Here is a 25408-nt window from a genome sequence, read left to right on the forward strand (position 1 = left end):
CTAGCCCCCACAAGTGTAATTTTAAATCACCTTTCATTTTCCACTCAATTCAGCATTTCTGAAGGGGAGAAATGAAGTTAAAAGTGAAGGAGACTTAGAAAGCATTTCTACAATGCCCTTTTCAAAGACTTAATCAAGATTTATTAAGTTTTAATTACATGTGAAGTGCATAGCTGGATGCTGTAGTGAATTCAAAACAAGTGCCAGGTATGGTCAACCTTGACAGCATTTGCTTTGCTATAAAGAAAGTTCGACTTAGGACCAAAGGTAAAAGTCCCTATTTTCTCACTGTGTGATTCCAGCTCTATATCTGTGGACAAATTACTAAGCAATCTAATGTTCAAAGAAAAATCTATGAAATGGTAGTGATAATTCCCACATAGTGTTTGTGAGAGATAAAATTACTTGTGGGCTGGGGAGATGGCTCAGTTGGTACAGCACTTGCTTTGCAAGTAGAAAGATCTGAGTTTGATTCCCAGAACCCTCAAGAAAATGCTGGTTCTGATGGTGAACCTGTAATCTCAGCACTGGGGAGCTGGAGACGGGAGGATCCCGGGACTTGCTGGCCAGCTAGTCTAGCCAAATTAGTGAACCTCAGGCTAGTAAGAATCCCTGTTTTAAAGAAGGTGGGTGGCTTTCCTCAGGACAACACATGAGGCTGTCCTCTGGCCTCTACATGTACATATATGCACACGCACACATACACACACAGATACATACACATGCACACATACATAAAGAATTACTTGTATGAAAGCTGTTAGTACAATGTTGGTATATGTTGGGTACTAGGTCAATGTCCATGGCTAAATAGGTGGGGACTTGCATCCATGAACTGACTATCTAGCTGGAAAACCCAGAAAAATGAAACTAAAATTGCAAGAACCTTAAATTATGCCTTGGCAGCAATAGGAACTATATACTTGGAATTGGGAGTGAAGTGCCATGAAATAGCATTACTTTCAGAGTACATTTGGCCAAAAAAGACATTTTGGAAAGGGTAGAATATTTCATTTGGGTATGAAAAAATGGGCATAGAGTCAGCAAGATGGCTCAGCAGATAAAGGAACTTGTGGCCAAGGCTGATGACCTGAGTTCCATTCCCAGTATTCACAAGGTAGAGAGAGAGCTGATTCCTCGAAATTGTCCTCTGACTTCCATGTGGGCACTGTGCCATGTACATGTATGTACATGTATGTACATATAGACATACAAAATAAATAGATCAGTGGAGGGGGCAGTAAGAAGACAAAATAGCTGGGTGCAGTGGCACATGCCTTTAATCCCAGCACTCAAGAGGCAGAAACAGGTGGATCTTTTGTGAGTTCAAGGCTAACCTGGACAACATAGTGAGTTTCAGGTCAGTGGGGGCTATAGACCGACATCCTGTCTCAAAAAAGAAAAAAACATGCAAAATACACTGAAGCAAATCAGGAAGTGCCTGTGCAGCATCTAACGTCTTTGCACTTTGCAAGCCTTTCGGTGCCACCTTGGATGGAGCCAAGCAAACTGAAAACACCTCTGGATACCTAGCACACTCCTCTAGCTAAGCTCTGTGCCTCTACTCCTGAAATAACACGTACTATTCATTCCTAGCATGGTCTCTCTGTCTAGACCTTTCCAGAATTTCTGGAAGAACAACATGTTAATCAGAAGACAGAGTCAACAGGTATCTATATTCGGAAGACCTTCCCTCACCTTGGAATACCTTACACCTAAGTCTCATGTTCAGCAAAGGAAAGAGTATTTTTCCTTCTCTTCAATACCCTATGTGAGATGATGGAGAAGGTGTGTTAGCAACTCCACTGACCTTTGGCTGCACACAGAAAGTACTTCTATTAGAGAACTCGGTGTAACGGGTTCTTCACATATTCAAATGCACTGCTATTCATGGTGGGGCTGGAATGAGCTATCAAACAAATACTTCTCTTTTTCTCTTGCAGTGAGGATTGAGCCCAGGGACCTGTGAAGTATCCAGCAAGATTTCTACCCTGACCTACAACCCCAGTTCTGGATACATTGTCATCCCCAAGCTAGAGAATCTAATTATTGTGATGGTTGATCGTCTCAGTTTGGATGGTATTTGGACTCACCATGGAAACAAACCTCTGGTCATATCTGTGAAGGAGTTTCTACACTGGGTTAACTGAGGTGAAAGGACTCACCCTCAATGTAGGCAACACCATCCCATGCACTGGGGGTCCTGAACTGAATAAAATGGAGAAAGTGAGTTGAGCACCAGCATTCATCTCTCTCTGCTTCCTGACTGTGCATGCAATGTGAGCAGCTGCTTATACCTTCAAACTGTGAGCCACAATAAACCCTCCTTTTCTTAATTTGCTTCTTATCAGGTATTAGGTCACAGCAGTGAGAAAAGTAATGGATACAACTTTGAATTAAAAAATGGGGGCTGGAGAGATGGCTCAGTGGTTAAGAACACTGGCTGTTCTAGAAGACCCACGTTCGAATCCCAGCACCCACACAACAGCTAACAACTGTCTGTAACTCCAGTTCCAGGGGATCCGACAGCCTCTTCTGTCCTCCGTGGGCATTGCACAACATGGGTGCCCTTACCTACATGCAGGCAATACACGCATACACATAAAATAAAAATAATAAAGTATTTTTTAAAAAGTGAAGCACAGAGCTAGTGAGATGGCTCGGCAGTTACAAGCAATGGCTGCTCTGGCAGAAGTCCTGGGTTCAAATTCCACCATCCACATGGTGGCTAACAACTGTACATAACTCCAGTTCCACAGGCATTGCACAACATGGGTGCACTTACCTACATGCAGGTAATACATGAATGCACATAAAATTAAAAAATAAATAAATAAAATTTAAAAAAAGATATCTGAAAGTGACTGTTTAAAAGTGCATGCCCAAGTCATAACCTCCTCTCCATCTCTCTGTCTCTGTCTCTTCCAAGCTTAAATATGAAGAGTACTATCTCTTATCTCTACTTGATAAACTTACTAGTTTGGCTTTACTCTGACTCCTTCTGGAATTCTTTTCTTCTTCAAAGCCAAGCATCCAGCTTTACCTCAGTTGAGCCCCTAAGAAACTCCAGAAACTAATCAGGTTGATACATGTGGCAGTGTGGAACTGTGCCCTTGTCCCTGTGGTGCTGCTGACAAGTTTAGGCTAAACGTTCTAGAACTTCACTCTTTGGGGACTGCACAGGGGCAAAAAAGGAAGAAGCTGGAGTGTGAGGTAGGGAAACTGTGGCATGGGCTAGCCTGTGGGGGTGTCCATATCTACGCATTGTTTGTTGGTAAGTCTGGGTTTAGTTATGTATGCCCCACTGTGTACATAGGCCCTTCACAAATGCTGTCAGAGGCAAGCACGGTCAAGTTCAGAGTTTTAAGCCCGCATCTACATTCAGTTTGGGGATTTCCATCATTTCAGGGAAAGCCCTTGAGGCATGGCCTGGGGACTCAGGCTGGCTGACTCTTCTGGTCACCTTTGTCCTAGTTTACTTCCATCGATCAGAAATAAGGATGGCAGTCTGTACTCTTGGGATAAGCCTCAGCTACCAAGAAATTATGAAGAAGGAGCCCTGGGAGCAGGAGCGCCTCTTTCTACATTGTTCTTAATTAGCGGCAGAGGGACTTGGCGGGGTCTGGGGGGGCCCTCAGAGACCAGCTAACTGCCATTAACTCCACAAAAAAACACAACATAGCCCTCACTGTGCCTATGGCTGACATGTCTCCTTCAGTCTTCCTGGAGCATTAGTTTTATTGGCAGATTGTGACTGGAGACACAGACAGTGCCCCTAAAGTATGCCACAGCTGTTAAAAATCATACTCAATTAAAGCTAAGAAATCCTTAGAAAGTCTGTGGTCTGACTTAATCACAGAGGAGTAACTGAGGTAACAGAGAGGAGACTGGATCAGAGTCTAACCATCATTTCCTGAGCACGCAGTAGAAGCTCGGCTTTTTTTTTTTTTTTGGTCTTTTTTTGAGACAGGGTCTCCCTGTAGCCCCAGCTGTCCTGGAACTCACTATGTAGACCAGGCTGGCCTTGAATGCACAGAGATCCACCTGCCTCTGCCTCCAGAGTGCTGGGATTAAAGGCATGAGTCACCACGCCCGGCTTTTTTTTTTTTTTTTAAAAATAGGGGTTGTTGTTTTTTCAGAGGGTCTCCTTAGTCCCAGACTACCTGGAAGTCACTGAGGCTCGCCTGCCTCTGCCTTCTGAGGGCTGGGATTAAGGTGCACGTCACCATGCCTGGTGTGTCTTTTTTTTTTTTTTTTTTTTTTTTTTTTTTTTTTTCTGAATCAATGAAGCCCACATGGGATAATTGAAAGAACAAGGTAAGATAATGCATGTAAGGCAGGGGGAGTAGTGTTAGCCATTATTTTTATTATTGTGACTATTATTTTTGCAATCACGGCCCCTGTCTGAGCTATTATCCTCCTAGCCATCAACACTCTAGGGAAACAAGTGCCCAGTCCTCCCAATACCCGTCCCCTGACCCCCACTCTACAGTCTCTTCCACTCTTTCCTTACCACCCTCCTCATGGAATTGATGGAGCAATCGCGTCCTGGGAGCCTGCAGAAATAAAATAAAATCAAGATGCAATGTCTTTCCTCCAGGAATTTATATGCAATGCCAGCTTTTGTAAAACGTGCTTTTAGAAGAGGGGTTTTGTTTCAGGAAGATGAATGAAAGTCAGGATTGTCTTGGCATAGGTGTTAGATCATACATCCTCCAGCTGCCTCTCTCTCTTTCTCCCAGAGATCACACCCCTGTAGCTCTCTCTGGGCACAGATTTGATAAGCAAAACATGTGGCCTAGTGGTTCCCCCTCCCCCTTTGCAGCTGTGAGTTGCACCCCTGGTCTCCAAGCCCGAGACAACCTAGAATTGTAACTCTGTTTGCTTGCTTAAGATTGATTAGTTTTAAAAATTTTGTATGTATGTGTACACATGAGTACAATGCCCACAGAGGTCAGAAGAGGGCGTCATATCGCCTGGAGTTGGGGTTACAGGTGTGATCTGCACCATGTGGGTGCTAAGAACCAAACTGAGGTCCTTTACGTGAACAGTGCATGCTCTTAACCACAGAGCCATCTCTCCAACCCCATAACTTTTCCTTTTATCTAGTGCCATTCTTCCTTGTGACTCCTAGCCATGTAGGCTAGCCCACATGATGCAAAACTCACCCTGCCCCAACCTTGAAAACCTCAATCAGCAACTAACTCCCTGGGTTTTTTTGAACTGAGGAGAATTACGGCTCTTTCCCTCCAGGACCCCAGGTTAGCACGGGCACTATGTGGTCTAGTAGCCCAAAACCAACTGATCACCCTCAGACCTTTGAAATCATGAGAAGAGGCTGAGGGAGAGTTCTATGGCTGTCGTTTGCCTCCCTGTTGAAGGGACAACACTTAGAAATATGCCCTGCTGTTTACCGTTTTCCACCTGTTACTTTAAGTCATCTCATCAGTAGCCTCCAATACAAACCCCACAATGGCAGACTTCATCTTGGGCATTCTCTCTGCATGGTTTACAGCATAGCAAGGATCTTTATTCACCAGCTCAAAACATTACATCATTCTTGCATGTCTCCTGGCAATGGAATATCAGTGTACAAAAAGGAACTACAAAAAGAAGCATTTTGCAAAAGATACTGTATCAGTTACTTTTCTGTTGCTGTGATAAAATACCATGACCCAAAGTGACTTATGGAAGAAAGACTTTGGGCTGACAGTTCCAGAAGGATAGCCCATCATGGTAGGAAGTCATGGTGGCAGGAACAGGAAGCTGAGTGCTCCCATCTTTAACCACAAGCATAAAATAGAGAGAACTGGAAGTGGAGCAGACTATGAACTCTCAAAGCCCGCTCCCAGTGATGTGCTTCCTCCTGTAAGCCATACCTCCTCAAGGTTCTGTGACTTCCCCACATAGCACCACTGACCAGGGACCATGTGTTCCAATACCTGAGCCTATGGGGGACGTTCCTCATTCAAACTACCACAGACACTGTCTTCTGGCTCCCTCAAGTTGGGCAGCAAAATTTATCTTGAAAAAAATCTCAGGGCTGGGGATATACTCACTGGGAGAATCTTATTTAGTATGCTCAATACCCTGGGTTGAGTACTAGCACTTCAAAAAAACAAAACAAAATAAAGCAAAAATCAAAGATTAAAAACTTGTTTGGGGGACTGGAGGTGTAGATCAGTGGTAGGATGCTGGCCTAGCATGCACAAGACCCTGAGTTTCATCCTTAGCATTGCAAAAAAGAAGAGAAACAGAGACAGAGACAAAGAGGCAGACACAGTAATAGACAGATACAGGGAGCCAGAGAGAGCCAGAAAGAGACAGAAACAGAGACAGAGAGAAAGAGAGACTGGGAGACAGAAAGAAAGAAAGGCAGAGACAGAGATAAATAACAGAGGGAGAACCAGAGAGCCAGAGAGAGACAGAGAGGCAGAGTCAGAGATAGGCAGATACAGAACGCTAGAGAGAGAGAAAGAGAGAGAGAGACAGACAGAGATGGAGGGATAATCTCTTTTTAGGGTATGTTATGTTGATCACACATATAGACATACATACAGAGAGAGACATAGCGAGAGATAAATGCAGAGAACATAGACAGAGACAGAATATCCTGGATAGCTTTAGTTGTCTATGTGACACACCTGGGTAGAAGGAGCCACAATTGGTGAATTGCCTCCATTGAACTGGCCTGTGGCCTTGTCTGTGGGGCATTTTCTTGATTGCTGAGTGATGTGGGAGGGCCCAGCCCACTGTGGGTGGTGCCACCCCTGGGCAGGTGGGCCTGTGTTCCATAAGAAAGCAGGCTGAGCAGGGGCCAGAGGAGCAAGTCAGTAAGCAGCATTCCTCTATGGCCTGTGCTCCAGCTCCTGCCTCCAGGTTCCTGTCCTGAGTTCCTACCTCGGGTTCCCTGATGAAATATTGACCCAGGAGATGTAAGCATTTTAAACTCTTTCCTCCCCAAGTTGGTACTGGTCAGAGTATTTTTTTCAAGGCAATTGAAGGCAAACTAGAACACAGAATCTCCTTTTAGGGTGTATTGATTCATAGGCGCACACACACACGCACACACACACACATAGAAGGAGAGAGAGAGAGAGAGAGAGAGAGAGAGAGAGAGAGACAGAGACAGAGACAGATACAGACTGCAAGAACGAGAGAGAAAGAGAGAGAGACACACACACACACACACACAGATTGCAAATCCCCCTTTAGGGTGTGTGAACTCCCTCTCTCTATTTCTGTCTCTCTCACACACAGAGACCACTGATATTTTATTATATAACTGAAAATGCTCATATCACCGAATAAAATTTCAATTTGGTTTTAATTTTTTTTAGAAAATCTACTTCCATGACAGGTGTGGTGGCACACACCTTTAATCTCAGCACTTGGGAGGCAGAGGCAGGCAGAGCTCTGTGAGACTGAGGCCAGCCTGATCTACATAGTGAGTTTCAGGCCCTCTGGGAAAACAGGGAGACCCTGTGCCAAAAAAAAAATCTACATACACATTATTAGTGTACTTAGTAAAAGAGAATGGGAAACGAGCTACAGGAACTGTGAAGTTGGTCAACTTGACCCCAAAGGCCTGTCTCTATGAGTGTAGAGATCGTGGCTCACAGCCATACCCCACATCTCCATTTTCCCACTTCCCTCCATGACAGTAAAACTCCAGAGCCTCTCCCAGGGATGCGCCCGGCCTCACAGTTACTCATGAGCAATTTTCTGTTGATATCACTGGGAATTGCCTGCCATATGGCTTTCGCCCTTTGCTGTTTTCTGCTCCTTGCTGTAATGATTCTATTTTCCTGAGTGAGTTTAATTGCAGAACAGAAAGTAATTGCCCAAGTCGGTGATAAAGAAAGGTTTTGGTAGCTCCCTAGGGAACTTCTCCCCATTAAGAACTACTGTGCCTGGGATTTTCAGGTTACGCCCCCTCTAGTCTATGGAAGAGTCAGAAACCTCACTAGAAGTTACAGTTGCCAGTTCCCAGCCCCAGACCCTTTACAATAGTGAGTTCTCACACTGCTGTGATTTAATACCTGACAAGAAGCAATGTAATGAAGGAAAGGTTTATTTTAGCTCATTGGTTTACCAAAGGATACAGTCTTTCATCGCAGGAAAGGCAGCAAGACTAGTGCTACTATAACAGCTCAAAGCTCACCCTCAGTCCCACTTCCTCCAGCAGCTCTCCACATTCTGAAGTTTCCATAAACTCCTCAAACAGCACCATGAACTGAGGACCAAGTGTTCAAACGCATGACCCCATGGGGGGATATTTCTCATTTATACCATAACACCCTTCATTGGGGACATGTTGGGGACTAGGAAAGGGGGAGACCCAGAGACTTGGAGCTGGTGTTTTTGAGGATGTCCTATCTGAAGAAGGAACTGAGTAGAGATCTTAGAAGATTCATGAAGGACCCAGGAGAACTAACTACACAGGCCAAAGTTATATAGATTTAAGTTCTCAAAAGATTCTAGCCCTCAAGTAGTGTGGTTGTTTGAATGAGAACGTCTCCCATAGGCTCCAAGTATTTGAATACTCAGCCCCTATTGGCAAAGGTTTAGGAGGTGTGGCCTAGCTAGAGGAAGCACATCACTGGGGGTTGGACTTTGAAAGCTTTTAAAACCAGGCCCCATTTCCAGTTTCTATGCTTCCTGAGCCTGCTTGAAGATGTGAGCTCTCATCTTTTTGCTCTGGTTGACTCCCACCAAGCCTCCCCACCTTGATGGACTCTTATCTCTCTGGAACCATAAGCCCAATGCCTCCCACCAAGCCTCCCCACCTTGATGGACTCTTATCTCTCTGGAACCATAAGCCCAATAAACTTCCTTCTATAAGTTGCCTTGGTCATGGTGTTTTAGCACAGCAACAAAAAGTTAGCTAATACAAGTAGTAATAATAATAGCTAGGGCCCAGAATGGTACTCTACTTAACTGGGCTTTTTAAAAAAATATGATTTATCTCCATTAGAATATAATATTTATTATGTAATTTGATGTATATTTTGAATATGTCTCTGAAAAGTTAGCATGTTGGAAACTTGGCTTCCAAAGTCATACACTGATGATATTTGGATATGGGGCTTCATTACATGAGTTCATGAGAGTGAGGTACCCATGATGTCATTAGTGGTTGTATAAGACAAAGAGAGACCTGAATTAACAGGCTTTCTCTGTTTATCCATGAAATACTCTCCAATTGTTATGAGGCACTGGGGAGACTTTTTTTTTTTTTTTTTTTTGAGACAGGGTCTCCCTGTAGTCCCAGCTGTCCTGGAACTCACTGTGTAGACCAGGCTGGCCTGGAACTCATAGAGATCTGCCTGCCTCTGCCTCCCAAGTGCTGGGATTTTCTATTATTTTTATTTTATGTGTATGAGTGTATTGCTTGCACGTCTGTAAGCTCACCTGTGTCATGCAGTGTCTGTGGAGGTCAGAAGAGGATGTCAGATTCCTCCATGGAACTGGAGTGACAGATGGTTGTTAGCTACCATGTGAGTGCTGGGAATTGAACCTAGGTCCTTTGCTCTTAACTGCTGAGACATCTCTCTAGCTCTGAGACTTTCACTAAGTACCAGCAAACAGTTTTGGACTTCACAGTCTCTAGAACTGGGAGCTAAATAAAATTACATTCTTCATAAATCACCCCGTCTTGAGTATTTTGTTATAGCAATATAAACAGACCAAGGCTTTGTGGCATATGTTTACTATATGTTTATATTATTATGATTAGTTTTATGATTTCCAAAAAGTGGAGAGCAGAGAGGAGGTGGGTCCAGACTACTATAAAAGTTCAACTCCCACCCTCAGCAACCCACTTCCTTCAGAAAGATTCTACCTCCTAAAAGTTCTACAACCTTCCCAAGCAGCACCACCTCCTGGGGATCAAGTGTTTAGGTACATGAGCCCGTGAGGGACATTTCACATTCAAACCACAACCCTTACTGGAGACATGTGGGGGATCAGAAAAGGATGAAGCAAGCTTATGTAGAGTGTTTGGTTTGTTCTTATCTCTCCCTTGGCCTCACTGGGTCTTCTTGATTGGGGAAAGTAAGGTATATTCTATTTCTCTGTTCTAAACCATGGAAAAGTATCACACTCAGAATGAGAAAGTACTTACTCTAAGGCATGAAATATAAATGTTCTACTTCCAATACAAAATGTGTGTTCGGTAGACTTAAATTCATTAAATCACAAGTAACTGGGAGGTACTGGAACCCTGTCTCTCATAGCAGCTGGCACCTGCTTGCCTGATATAGGTAGAGAAATTAAGAAAAACAAATATTTTAATCTGTTCCTTTCTGTGTGTCTTTGCCAGCAAAGTTCATCAGATAGGTTTGTGGTTAGAACAGTGGCATAGTTAGATCTACCCATCTTGTGGTTCCCCCGTTAACAGAAGCTTCCTCTTTTTTGTCACAGACAGGGACTTTTTATACTTTATTTTTCAAAAACTAGATAAACCTCTTGTTTTTATAACTATTTGCTGTTAGCCAACCGATATATAATCTGGCTATGCTGTAACCCACTACCCGATGTATAAAATGTAAGGGCTCCTTTCCTTCAGGGTCCAGACTTTGAGACTTGAGTCCTCTGGACCAGGCTACAGCCTAAATAAGACCTGCTTCCTGAACATTTCTAGGACCTTGGCTTATCTTTCCTGATACATGCAAAGGCACTTGTAGTTTATCTTAGGGTTGAAAAATTCAGACAGTCTGCTACATGCCTAGACCTAGACCCCTACATCAGGACGGGAAGGGAACATCAGGACCCATGAAGAAGGAGAATTGGGATGGGGCATATTAGACATGAGGGAAAATTATAATTCTGAAGTACTCAGCCAGTGAGGAAGAAAGGGCAGGAATTAGGACTGTAAAAACTACTGTTTTGTCCCAAATTGGCATTATCAGCCATTTTTGCCTTTGTTTTGAGCTTGTGCCTGGTTCTGCAGAAATGAAAATAAACCTGTGTCACTTTTGCTAATTGGATTCTCTTGGATTCATTATTACAAATTAAGGGGTTTGTTTCTCACATTGATGAGAATGAGTGAGATAGAGATTCAGCTTCTCAGGTCTAAATATGGAAAAACATCACAGTCAGAGTGAGAAAGAACTGACTGTGCAAAGCTGTCCTAGCTTCAGACAAGGTCTATTGGTCACTTTCTCATCTCTGTGATCAGCACATTTCCTAGGAACAACCTAAGGGAGGAAGGATTTATTCTGGTTCATGATTTCAGAGGAGTAGTTCACAGTGTCAGAGTTACCAAACTTGGGGTCACAGTATATGTATCACAAGGAGTCAAGGTTTGGCCACCCACCCTCAAGAAGATAATTAAAACAGCCAGATTAATAGCAGAAAGCATAAAAAGGGGATTTACTCAAATGTGGCTACATGAGGAAGATCCTCAGGGTTCCGAAGTGAGACTGAAGTTTAAACAGAATGCCAGGTACGTGCACATCTAAGCAGTGCTGGTCAAGGCATCATTCTGTCTGCCTCTGACCCGCCTTGTCTGTACTTCAGTGTCATTCTGAAAGCGGGTTGGACAAGTTATTAGAACTCGGTGAGATCTCTTCAGGAAGTAAGTTCCTCCTATGGCTGGGGCCGATTCCTTCTTCCAGAGTAAGACTGGGGGAGGAGGGGATTCTCATTCCTTTGGGGTCCATTGTTTCAATTAGGTCAGATACGGTATGCAAATATCTCTTTAGAATGTATCCATTCTGCCAGCCTGCACACAGCAGGAGAAGGCAAAGCAGAGAAGGAGGCTGAAGGTGTGGGGAGCCCAGTGTGATGTGCACAGGTCTGAAGTCGCAGCACTCAGGTAGCAGAGCTTTGCATTAACATTTTCTGGGGAGACGTGATCAAACATTTATTCACCTAGCCAGTGACACCAGTGACAGACTGAAGTACAATTCTTCCAAAGCCTAACTTGGCAAACCAATGAGTTTATTGGGTTTACTTACAGAGCACACGTGTGGGGACTCCCACAGAAGTGTGGGAAACCCCCAAACAGCTGCATCATCACAAAGTCCTAACCCAGCATGGATGATGACTTAATAAAACCTTCATCATGAAGTCCCCTTTTCAGTTAATCCTCCACTTCCTGTACACTCTAGAATCCCCCAAGGTTCCTTGCAGCTGGGGGAAGGAAGGAAAGAGCAATGGCTGGAATTCTAAGCAAGGGTCCTGTGGCCCTCCCTTCCCTCATTTGCATGTCAGCAGCCTTATTGCCTTCGCCACAGACTCAGCTACCACTGTATTACTTTGTTCAATCCGTTGATAAGGTTATCAAGCCAAAGTAATCTCTACTTAAAAAACAGAGGCAGAGGGATTGCTGTAAGTTCAAAACCAGCCTGGGCTACTTAGGAAAACCCTGTCTCAAAAACAACTAACCAACAAACATCTCAAAAACAAAACAGAAAGCAAAAACACACAAATAATCAACAATCTAGAATCCTACAAATAGAGTGGATGGGGTGGCAGACAGTTATCACATCACTGTGGGGTCAAGAAGCAGAGAGGGAGAGCTTGGTTGGAACTGGGAGTCAGATACAATCTTCTAAGAATCCTTCTCCAGTGACCTAACCTTCACCAACTGTGCCAGCCTCCCAAAGGTTCTGTAACCGCCCCAAATACTGCCACCAACTGTGGACCACACACTCAAGCACATAAGGCTATGGAAGACATCTCAGATTCAGACTATAACACAAGAGAAAAATTAAGAAATAGAACTTAGCTGGGGAGATGGCCCAGTGAATAGAGGTTCTGGATGCCAAGTCTTATGACCTAGGTTTAATTCCAGGTATCCACATGGTGGAGGAGAAAATTGACTCTTGAAAATTGTCTCTGACTTCCACATGCACGTGTGTGTGTGTGTGTGTGTGTGTGTGTGTGTGTGTGTGTGTGTGTGTGTGTGTGTGTGTACACTAAATAAATAAACAAATGTAATTTTAAAAGAAATGCAAGTTTATTATTGAGGGGCTGGAACATTCCTGTTTACCCAAGAGGATAAAAATGAATCAAAGTTAGGGTGGGATGCGTAGGAAGATAGCTAAGAAAGTGGGAGAAAGGACAGATGTGCAGTGTACGAGTGTTTGTGTGTGTATGTGAATATGTGTGTGTGAATGTGTGCATGTGTCTGTATGTGTCTTCATGTATCTGTGTATATGTGTATATATCTCTGTATGTATATGTACTTGTATGTATGTGATATGTATGTGTGTATGCATGGGTATGTGTTATGTCTGTACTGTAGGTATGTGTGCCTGTATGTGTTTATATGTGTGGATGTGTATATATGTGCATGAATGCATCTATATGTGTATGCATATGTGTATGTATATGTATATGCATATGTGTGTAGGTGTATGTCTATGTCTGTGCATGTGTAATATGTCTATGTATGTATATGAGTATATGTCTTTGTATGTGTATTTGTGTATATTGGATATTTGCATATGTGTGTTCATGTGTATGGGGTGGGTGTGTATATATGTCTGTGTGTATATGAGCATGTGTATGTGTCTGTGTATGGGGTCTGTGTGTGTGTGTGTGTGTGTGTGTGTGTGTGTGTGTGTGTCTGGGAGGGGCAGTGAATACACTGAATGTTTGGATGTGGCCAAGGAGTAAAGATGAGCTTGTGTGAGAAGGAGTTGTGTGAGCTGATGACTCTCTGAGGACTCCTTAGCTTGCTCTCTGTGTTTTCTTCCTATAATGCTTAGTTGGGCCAGCTTGGCTTTGCACTCATAAACACCAACATGGGAAAAACAGAAACATAATGATCACTCAGATGTCTGATGTTGACCTCTCTAGAATCCTACATTGTACTGGTATAGGCAGATTTCAGGAGTTTCTGCTGTCTTAAGAACAACCAGCTGTTCTTGCTCACAGAGAACAGAACAAGATGAGGGCTTAGAGGAGAGAGAAGGGGGATTTATTGAAGCTGATGAAGGATTTCCTGGCTGCGAAAACACAAAAGGAAATATGATCTTTGCAATAGGATGCCTACAGAGATTGGAAATCTCATTTGTGTAATGTTAAGTGAGGGGTAGAGGAAGAGCTCCCTGGAGTGCTGTGCCTTAAATGGTTTCTGGATACAGGGTTTATTAGTTACTGCTACTGTCACTATGACAAAGTTCTTGACAGAAATGAATTGAAGGGAGGAAGGTTTATTTTTCTCATGGTTTTGGAAGGATTTCAGTCTACCATGGTAGAGAAGGCATGACTCCCAGGTGGCAGCAGCAATGTGAAACAGGTTGTTGACAAGATGGCTGACCAAGAAGCAGAGAGAATAGGGTAGGAACCAGGGGTAGTTATAACCTTCAAAGGCCTGCCCCTGCTCATCTCCTTCATCCAGTGAGGCTAATTTCTAAAGTTTCTATAGCCTCCTAAAACTGCATCATTAGCTGGGGACCAAGTGTCCAAACACAGGAGCCTGTGGGAAACACTTCACATTCAAACCACAACACAGACCATCCACCACCAATCAAGTGAAAAATGCTGACCTAAAAGAAAAACCCAAGTCATTTCCCACACTTACTGAATGCTGTCTTAGTTACTTACCTACTATGATAAAAGACCCAGACATAAGCACCTTAAGGAAGGGTTTACTTGGTCTCACAGTTTGAGGACACAGTCCTGCATGGCAGCAGGAGTGTGAGGCAGCTGCTCACATGGCATCCACAGTCAGGAAGCAGAGAGAGATGAATGCTGGTGCTCAGCTCGCTTTCTCCTTTTTATTCAGTCCAGGGCCCTACTTCATGGAATGGGCTGCCCACATTCAGAATAGGCCTTCCTGCCTAAATTAACCTAATCAAGATAATCCCCTACAGTCATGCCCAGAAGCCTGGTAATTAAATCTCATAAACTTAACAATTGTGATTAACCATCTCAGATATCTATCATACATAAAACCAGTTCCTTGAGTGTTTTGGTTCAACATGGAAAATAATGGTGCTTAGCATAGATGCTCATGTATTTGAGGGCACTATTGATAGAAAATTATACTAGTCAAAGGGGTGTTCTGGTTTGAATGTGAAATGCCCCCTATAAGCTCATGTGTTTGAACACTTGGTTTCTAGCAGGTGGTGTTGTTTATGGAGGCTGTGGAACCTTTAGGAAGTGGAGACTCACTGGAGGAAGTGGCTCATGGAGGGACTGGCTTTGAGGTTTTATAGCTCTACCCTACTTCCTTCTCCCTTTCTGCTTCCTGAATGTGGATGGAATGTGACCAGTCACCTCCTGCTTTTGCTACTTTGCCTTTCCTACCATGATGGACTATTTCTTTTCCCACTAGGAATCAGAATAAACTCTTCCTCCCTTAAATTCTTTCTTGTCAGGCATTTGGTCACAGCAAAGAGAAAAGTAACTGATATCAGGAACCAGGTGTGTCGTGCTAAATTTTATAGCAAACATAACAAATCAGTCTAATTCTTGTGACTATTCCATCCTTAAATAATTCACTTAAAAAATAGCATGTTGTAGTTGGCTATAAGTTCAAGTTCTGTCTCAACTTTTTGGAGTCAGATTTATCACTTGAAATATATTAATTTCTCTTTTTCTACTTTAAGGAATTTAAAAATATTTTTATCACACTTCTATTTATTTTGTGTATTATATACATATGCGTGTATATGTGTACATGTGGGCATGCATCTGCCTCAGTTTATGTATGAATGCCAGAGAACAACGTGTGGGAGTCAGTTCTCTCCTTCCACCATGTGGGTTCCGAGGGACGAATTCAGGCTATAAGGTTTTATGGCAAGCACATTTACTTACTGAGCCATCTCCTGACCAAGGAGTTTTGTAAAAAATCAAATATTAAAACATTTGAGGAGCTGTTCTGAAAACTGTAGATCAAGAAACAGAAGAAGGTGCTGTTGTCAACATTGTTTTTATTGCTTTTACTTAAACAACGAGTACACTCATTTTCTTAGTATCTAGGAAATAGGTGAGGGATCAACTGTCAGTGAGGCAGTGCAGGTCTGCAGAATCTGAATGTACCAGAAAATATAATTTCAACACTGAATTCAATAAAATATTCAGTCAGTTACAGTAATATATTCTACAAGGACAAATAAGTTTTCAGTTTAAAACATGGATAAAGGGACTAGAGATAGAATTCAGTCATATAGCATCTGCCTAGAATCCTCCAATGAGGGACTGGAATATGGCTCAGTGGTAGAGCACCTGCCTAGAATCCCACAGTAAGAAACTAGGAGTGTGGCTCAGTGGTAGAACACCTGCCTAGAATCCCCCAGTGAGGAGCTGGGGTGTGGCTCAATGGTAGAGCACCTGCCTGGAATCCCCCAGTGAGGGGCTGGGGTGTGGCTCAGTGGTAGAGCACCTGCCTAGAATCCCCCAGTGAGGGGCTGGGGTGTGGCTCAGTGGTAGATCACCTGCCTAGAATCCCCCAGTGAGGGGCTGGGATGTGGCTCAGTGGTAGAGCACCTGCCTAGAATCCCCCCAGTGAGGGGCTGGGGGTGTGGATGAAGGCTCCATGACCCTTTAACTCTTGTGTTATGCATGGATGAAACCCTGATCCATTATGTCTGATAGCCTTATCAAAATAGCAAATGTGAGCACATGCAGAGAGAAGGAAGAGGGTGTGAGGAGGCCATGTGAAAAAGTCTACATACACACCTAGAAGAAAGGCTTGGCATAGATTCCTCCCTCAGACCCTTAGGAGAAACCTGGAGATATCTTCACCTGAAATTTCTAGACTTCAGAATTACAAGACAGTAAATTTCTGTTGTTTCTTCTTTTTTGTTTGTTTGTTTATACTGTGTGGGTGTGAGTGTGTGCACAGGAGCAAGCATGTGGAAGTCAGAGGACAACTTATAGGAGTTGGTTTTCTCCTTCTACCATGTGCATCCCAAGGATTGAACTCAAGTAGCCAGGCTTGGCAGCAAGCCCCTTTTTACCCTAAGCCATCTTGCTAAGCCCTAAGTCTCAGTTTCAGGGACATCTTCATAGCAGTCCCAGCAAACAAGCATAACCATTTTAAATGAGCAATTCACTTGCATTAGATATGTTCACACTGTGTGGAACCAACATACACCTAGCTCCAATACTTCTTTGTTACACTTTCCCCACTTGCCCAGTCTTCCTCTGTACCCAATCAGCAGTCATTCCCCCATAGCCTTTGGCAACCACCATGCTCTCTCCCTCCCTCCCTCCCTCCCTCCCATCCTCCCTTCCTCCTTGCTTCCCTCTTTCTTTAACAAGTTCTCCTGTAGCCCAGGCTGATCTCAAACTCATTATGTAGCCAAGGATAACCTTGAACTTCTGATCATCCTGCCCCTACCTTCTGAACACTGGGATTATAGATGTATTTCTGCTCAGCCTGGTGAGTCTTCTTGAGACCTCTATGGCTGCACTCTCCTTAAGGGGTTACTGAACCACGTTAGACTATAGGTCTAGGTCTGTTTTCTGTCAGTTCCAGATGGTTTGGGTCAATGGAAAGCACACTGATTGGTGTGGCTGGCCAGTGATCCCCAGGCATTCTCTTGTCTCCACCTCCACAGTGCTGAGGTTACAGGTACTTGCCACCCTGACTGGCTTTTTATGTGGGTGCCCAGGATCTGCATTCAGGTCTTCATGCTTGCACAGTGGCACTTTACCGACTGAGCCATCTCCCCAGGCCTCCAACATAACTTTTTAAAATAAATAGTCTCTGGTACCATCACAAATCGTCTTGCAATGACTTGGTAGATGATCTCCCAGGCCCTTTTCATCTCAGATGAGCTATGATTCCAGATAATGAGCAAGACTTTGTTGCTTGTTTTATGTCAAAAACATCTTCACTCATTTATAGATTTAAATTGTTTTCTTTCAGCTGTATCGCTGCAGTAAACAGAAATGAAGAAAATAGTCCTCCTCTTTATTCCTGTGCCAATGAAAAGCTGCTAAGTGCTACCCAATGTGGAAAAAGCATTTGGTTTTCACTGTATTGTGCAAAGAACAAAGATAAATCTGGTTTTGTAGAAGATGAAAATTTCTTTTCTCAGGTGGCGCCTTGTAGTGAGGGTTTGGGAGGAAGGAAGAAGAAATGGAAACATGGTAAATGGCCTTCTTTGCAGGGAAGGGAGTCAAATTCCTGCACACCGCCAAAAGCAAGGCACCCATGGTGGGGGCTTGGATCTGAATGACTTCTGGCAGAGGATGGCTGGAGGGTACATGGCTCCTCAAAGAACTAGGGCACGGATGGCCAGGAGATGGCTCAGTTGTAAAGTACTTTCCTTGCAAGTATGAGGACCCAAGTTCAATCTCCAGAACCCATTTTTTTTAAAGCTGGGCATGGTAGTATTTTTTATTTCAGTGCTGTGGAAGTGGAGACAGATGGATCTTGGGCCAGTCTAGCCAAAGTGGTGAGCTCCAGACCAGTCCAAACAATGTGGTCAGCACCTGAGGAAGGACGGCTGACATCCACATGCATGCACACATGTGTAACATGTGCATCTCCACACATAAGCACACATAAAAGAATTAGGACATGGGGAGATGCTTTGTTAATCAGCGTTCTGTGACCGTAACAAAATACCTAAGCAAAGCAACTTAAAAGAGCAAAGATTTACTGTGACTCATAGTTTGAGGGATGTCAGCGTGTGGTCACCTCATCTCATTGCTGTGAGTCTGTGGTGAGGCTGAGCATCATGGCAGGAGGATATGGGACAGTAAAGCAACTCATGCCATAGCATCCAGTAAGGCAACAGAGTAAGGCAGGAAGAGAGAGGTCTCAGTATTAACATGGGGCTGGAGAGATGGCTCAGCAGTTAAGAGCACTGGCTACTCTTGCAGAGGACCTGGGTTTAGTTCTCAGCACCCACATGGCAGCTAACAACCATCTGTAACTCTAGTTCCAGGGGATCCAATGCCCTCGTCTGACCTCTGCAGGGACTGCACGCATGTGGTACACTTACATACATGCAGGAAAAACATTCATTTAAAAATTAAGATTAGCATGAAAGGAACCAGTTAGAGCCAGTGAAATAGCTGAATGGGTAAGAGCATTTGTTGCCAAGCCTAACAACCTGAGTTTGTGCCTTGGGATCCACATGGAGGAAGAACTGACTCTTGCAAGCTGTCCTTTGACCTCTACATGCACATCATGGCACAAGTGCACACACCACACACATGTACGAAGGAAAAAGTGTTATACAAAATATAAAAAAGAAATTGATAATCCAGTTGTCAGAAAGATGGAAACTTCTTCGTACCAAGGCTGCACACATGGATCAGTGCATGCCCAAGTAAAGCATGCAATATGCAAATGCAAAAGGTGGAGCTATGAAAGTGAACTAGAAATGGTCATGGAGCTCAGGGCTTTGAAATTTAAGCCTCTGGCTTGTCCCAGCCTCTAGCCTACTCCTGTTTTTAGCAGCACCTTCCTCTTCCTTGATATACTGTTTCTATCACTATCTATTTGTCCCTGGTCCAATTCTTTGTTCCAAGACATCAGGGCCTTGAAATCTCAGTGAGTACTTGTGGATTATGATTCATGCCTGTAACACCAAGAAATAGAGAAACAGAAGTAACAAGGAACAAGATACACACTTCTGGGACATGCCTCCAAAAGACCTGTTTCCTCCAGCTAGGCCCTGCCTCCATAATACCACCAAAATATGCATCAGTCAGTAGACTGATGTAGTCAAAGCCCTTATGATCCAATTACCTTCCAAATGTCCCACCTCTGAACGCTAATGTAACACAACCTGTCCTAGTTTCATTTCTCTTCATATGACAAATACCCTGACAAAAATCAATACAGAGGAGTAAGGGTTTATTTGACTTACAGGTTACAGTCCATCATTTATGGAAACCAGGGCAGGAATTCAAGGCAAGAATCTGGAGGAAGGAACTGAAGCAGAGACCATGGAGGAACACTGCTTACTGGCTTGCTCAGCTACCTTTCTTATACAGCCCAGGCCCGCCTGCCTAGAGATGGTGCCTCCCACAGAGTCCTGAGCCCTCCTACATCAACTAGCAATTTTAAAAAATGCCTCACAGACATGCCCACAGGCCAGTCTGATAGAGAAAATTCCTCAATCGAGGTTCCCTCTTCCCAGATGATTCTAGTTTGTGTCAAGTTGCCAAAAACTAACCAACACAGGGAAGAAAAGGTTTATTGGTCTTACAGTTCTGGGTTATAGTGCATTAAGGAAGGGGAGTCAAGGCAGGAACTTAAGGGCAAGAACAGGCTCAGAAAGACTTCTTCTTGATTCTTTATATAGTATTTGGTGGTTCCCAGCAATGATCAAATGTGGTATTTGTTACTTTATCTAACATGTCTCTCCACATTCTTTTCACTTTTGTGGGTTATACCTGGCACTAACTTGAAAATGGGGTCTTCTTTTCCCACCAAAAGACACAAGATATTTTATGCATCACAAGTGGTATGGAGTATTTGGTGCTGAATTGAGAAAGCAAGAAGTCAACATCAAGATACTCATACTGGAAGTGGGGGATGGCTCAGATGATAAGGATGATTAACCTAATGTGGAACTGTTCTATGTAAGTACTAACAAATGTATTTGGTAGGACCCTTACATATGACCAATAATAAGCCTAATAAGAAGTGTGCTTGTTAATATATGTAGAGATAACAGTTAAGACATTGGAAACTTCTATTTGTACTCAAATAATAAAGGAAAACTTTCCACTCTGAGCTTACTCTCAAGATTCACAAGAGCCCATCCTCAAAGCTACAGAAGCAATAAACAATTACCAGGGGCAGAGACTGACCAACCCAGTCACCTAGAAAAGACTCTCCAACCTGTGGAGCTGCCCACAGAGAGGGTTGGAGCTTTCATGAGTCATCATCTGAGTTCAGGTGGGGTTCAGTTGATGTGCCTGTCTTTGAGTCTCTGTTCTGCTAAGTAACCTCCCAACCATACTCCTGTTATTAATCCTAATGAACTCATTGGTTCATCAAATCAGACTTTGGTGTAACGAATCCTTTCATCTGTTGTGGATTCTCTATTTGGGGTGAGTAGACATATGTGGGTTGTATCTCTCCAGGAAAAATCTCACACAACAGTTATGGGAATCAAATTCAAGTCTTCATGCTTGCACAACAAGCATGTTATTGGCTGAGCCATCTTATCTCAGCCTGATTTAAATATCTTAAGCAACAAGCCCCTCCAGCATACACTGTCTGACGTAAGCTTTTCTGATGAGTTGACTGGTTGGCTTGGCATTTGTTGCACAGTTTCAAACACACATCAGACAGCAGTGTATGATACATACCTGAAATCCTAGCACCAGGATACTGAAGTAGGAGGATCATGAGTTCAAATCTAACCTAGGTTAGACAGGAAGATATCCTTCCACCCCAGCTACCACACCAATATATAAGAAGAGATTCAGGAATTTATCTTCAAGTGAAACATCAAATTCCATAATTATCAGTATTCTTTCCATGTACTGAAGAGTCTGCATAATTTCCCTGTGGAAGAATGTAGAGAAATCAAAACAATAAACTAAGAGATCTCCCAATTCATTGGAGCACAAAATTTAAACCTGTGTTTTGCTAACAATATTTCAATTTCTGGGAAAAATCTAGCATGGAGAGATTGAATAATTATATTCCCATCTCTGCTCTGGGAGGAGTCTGTTTATTTATTGCTTTGGTGAAGAATACTAAAAACCTGGAATTTCCACTGTGGTATTTACCTTCGTCAGATAAATTTTTTACTTCACATTCTTATTGATTTTATCTTACAAACATACTCATCACCTGTTCACTCTAGGTCTGAGAACAAGAGAAATTTAGCATTTGATTTAGGCTTTTCAGATACTGAATTATTTTTTTAGATTTATTATTATTATCTTTAATTATGTATATTTGTGAGCTGTGTGTGTGTGTGTATGCATGTGAGGAAAGTTGCTTTTAGAGGCCAAAAGGGGGTGTTAGATTCCCTGGAGCTGAAGTTATAAGTGGTTGTGAGCTGCCTGACATGTGGGCTGTGAATCCAACCAGGATCCTTTTCAAGAGTAGCAAACACTTTAGCCAGTGAACCCTCTCTCCAGACCCCTTCTGATAGTAAATTCTTGGTCAGAGGAAATAATTATGAAAAAGTACCAATAATCAGTTGTGTGTTTATATTTCACAAAACATCTTTCGTTGCTTGATTTGCTTTAATTTTTCCCCAGCCCTTTTAAGTCAGAAAACCACATTTTTAGACAGAAGGCTATTATTCTATCTTTCTCTGGGAGATGGTTACTAGAATTAACCACAGACTAACCTGGACCATCAGGAAGACTCAAAACATCACCAGGATGCAGAGGAAGTTATTCTTTATTATACACATGCTCCCTAGACTGGGTAAAATCTGTTCCAGAGAAACTGAGGCCCCAGACAGAAATGTATACAGGTTTTTATAGGATTTATCACGTTATCCCTTGACAGTAATTACATTTGTGGATTTGAGACTTCCAGCACAGATGTATACATGCCCCTTAGATTATTATAGGAAATTTAAATAGTGTTTTACAAAGAAGCAGATATTATGGGCATGTGTAGGGTAACGTCCCAGTAATGTGCTGATGCCTGTACAATCATAGCTAATTTAACAAATAAGACACAGGGCAGCAGGTACTTCCTGAAAGACCACTGCAACAGGTAGCATTTTCCAAGGCCTTCACAGACTGGTTTTACAGTTGTCTGCCTTCTGTTATCTCAGCCTGAGACTGAGGTCAGAGTGACCTTCGTGATTTGAGTACAAGTAGAAGCTTCCAAAGTCCTACCTGTTACTTCTACATTTGTCAACAAGCACACTTACTATTAGGAGTACATAAGGTTCTTGTCAAATACATTTGTTAGTACTTACTCATCTACCACACAGAACAGAGTTATACTGAGGTCATAGTTAATTTGTTCCCCCATCAAGATGTGGTTTGGGTATGAAATCAGCCCAATGGGATCATACATTTGGGTCTTGGTCCCAGGGTGGAAGGATTCTGGGAATTTTAGGAGGGAGAACCTAGTTGGAGGATATAGGTTACTGAAGGGGCATGTCATTGGGGGTAGCTTGTCCCTGCCCCTTCATGTCCTGCTCTCTCCTTCCTGTCTTCCATGAGGTAAGGTGCTCTCCTCCACTACCCTTTCCTGTCATCACGATGTTTTGTCCAAGCACACGAAGTCTAGAAACTGTAGACTAAACTATCTGAGACTGAGCAAAAATAAATCTCCTCCTTTAAGTAGTTTCTGTCAGGTAATTTGATTCTCAGTAATGCAAAACTAATGTGTATGTTTCTTTTTTTCATAAATTCGTTTTTAATCACAGTGGTGGCATGCAACTCCTGGGAGTTTATTTCTTAAAATGGAAAAGGCTGTTAACCCAAACAATGTAAAGGAGGTTTGTTTTCACACTCCAAAGTTAGAGGAAAGTAAATGAGAGTAAAATGAGTCAATGTCAAACTGCCTAACATTTGACTTTTTATCTCATTCGCTCACTCATTTCCTCAACCATCCATTTCTCAAATACAAACGGAGCGCATATTGTACTACAGATAGTCTCTCCCATCAATAGCTAAAATCTTGAGCTCACACTGGCTAGTTGTTAAGAAGGCAGTTTTGAATCCAGCAAATTTGTAAGAGCCTCATCTGCATCTGTCCCTGATCATGTGCCTTCAAACATGTTACATTTATTCCTTTATCTTTGTTTTATTTCCTTTTAAAATATGGTTAATAAAAGTAATACCCAATACTGTGAGGGTGTTGGGAAAGAATTAAATGAAATAGTAACTATGGAGAACGGATTAGTTATTTTTCTTTGTGCTATGATAAACATACCTTAAGGAGGGAAGGGTTTATGTAGCTCGCAGTTTGAGGACACAGTCCATCATGGTGGGAAGGCATGGGGAGTGTGAAGCAGCTGCTCACATTGTATCCACAGTCAGGAAGCAGAGAGATGAATGCTGGTGCTCAGCTCACTTTCTCCTTTTTATCCAGCCTGGGACCCGAGTCCATGGGATGGTGTCCCTCCACATTTAGGGTGGGTCTTTCCTGATCTAGAAACTTCCTCACAGACATGCCCAGAGGGGTGTCTCCTGGGTGATTTTGGAACCTGTCAAGTTCAACATCAGTATTAACCTTCACAGGATGACTAGGATGATACATAATAGAATAAAATATCACTCTACACTGACAGCTGCTATCCAGAAAGTTAACCATACACATTGCCTTTGGTTGACTGACCATATGCTTAAATTGTTCAGATAGCCTTTGACTTACAGTGGTTCAGTTTGGGATTTTAAATTTGTGTGTAGCTTCAGTTGTCAGTTTGACACACCTACATACAGGGAACTTCGACTGAGAAATTTCCTCCACCGAATTGACTGTGTGGCATTTTGTTGATTGTTGAGTGATGTGGGAGGACCCAGCTCCCTGTGAGTGGTGCCACCCCTGGGCAAGTAGTCCTGGGTTCTATAAGAAAGGAGACTGAGTATAGGCCAGAGGAGCAAACTAGTAAGCAGTGTTCCTCTATAACATCTCCTGACTCCAGGCTTCTGCCCTGACTTCCCTCAGGGATGAACTGTGGCCTGCTAGAAGTAAGACAAAATAAACCCTTTCCTCTCCAAGTTGATTTCGGTCAGTGTTTTTATCACAGAAATAAAAAGTAAGACAGTATTCCAGAGAAACCAGACTTAAAGTGTTGATCTTTTCCCAGGTTGTATAACCTCCATAATCCTCTCTGAGGATTATGAGACCTTGGGTAGTCAGCCATAGCTGACCCAGGTAGCTGTGGACCTTACACCTCCACAGGAGGTGAGTCCAAGGGAGCTGATACATTTGTTTCAGGTGCAAAATTAAGGGACTTCTCACAAACAAAGTAATCAACTAGCTATGTGGTCCTGAGGGGAAACAGCCAACATCCTGCTGAAAGGACCCATACCCTACTGAAGCATTGCTAAGCTAACCCTGTTTGGTAGTTGAGATCTATCTTGTGCATTTTCAATTTATGGTGTTTTAAACTTATGATGAATTCATCAGGATATCACCCTGTGGTGAATTAAGGAGTATTTATACTTAGATATTTAGAAAACTCTCTGACAGGGCCTGGAGAGATGGCTTGGGGGTAAGAGCACTTGCTGCAAAAACAGGAAGACCTCAGCATGGATCCCTAGGTGCCATTTTAAAAGCTGGGGGTGGCTACTGCATGCATGTAAACCCAGCAGTGCAGAGACAGGAGGATCACTGAGCTTGCTGATGGCCAGCATTCAACAAATACAGTATTTGTGTGTGTGTGTGTGTGTGTGTGTGTGTGTGTGTAAAGCTCAGAGAACAATTTTCAGGAGTTGATTCTCTCTTTTGACCATGTGGGACCCAGGGATTGGACTCAGGTTATGAGACTTGGTGGCAGTGGTTTTGTGGGCTACAGTTTTATCTAGTTATTCAAGGCTCGCA

This window comes from Nannospalax galili, unplaced genomic scaffold (genome assembly GCF_000622305.1).
Source record: "Nannospalax galili isolate Female #2095 unplaced genomic scaffold, S.galili_v1.0 scaffold444, whole genome shotgun sequence".
NCBI lineage: Eukaryota > Metazoa > Chordata > Mammalia > Rodentia > Spalacidae > Nannospalax > Nannospalax galili.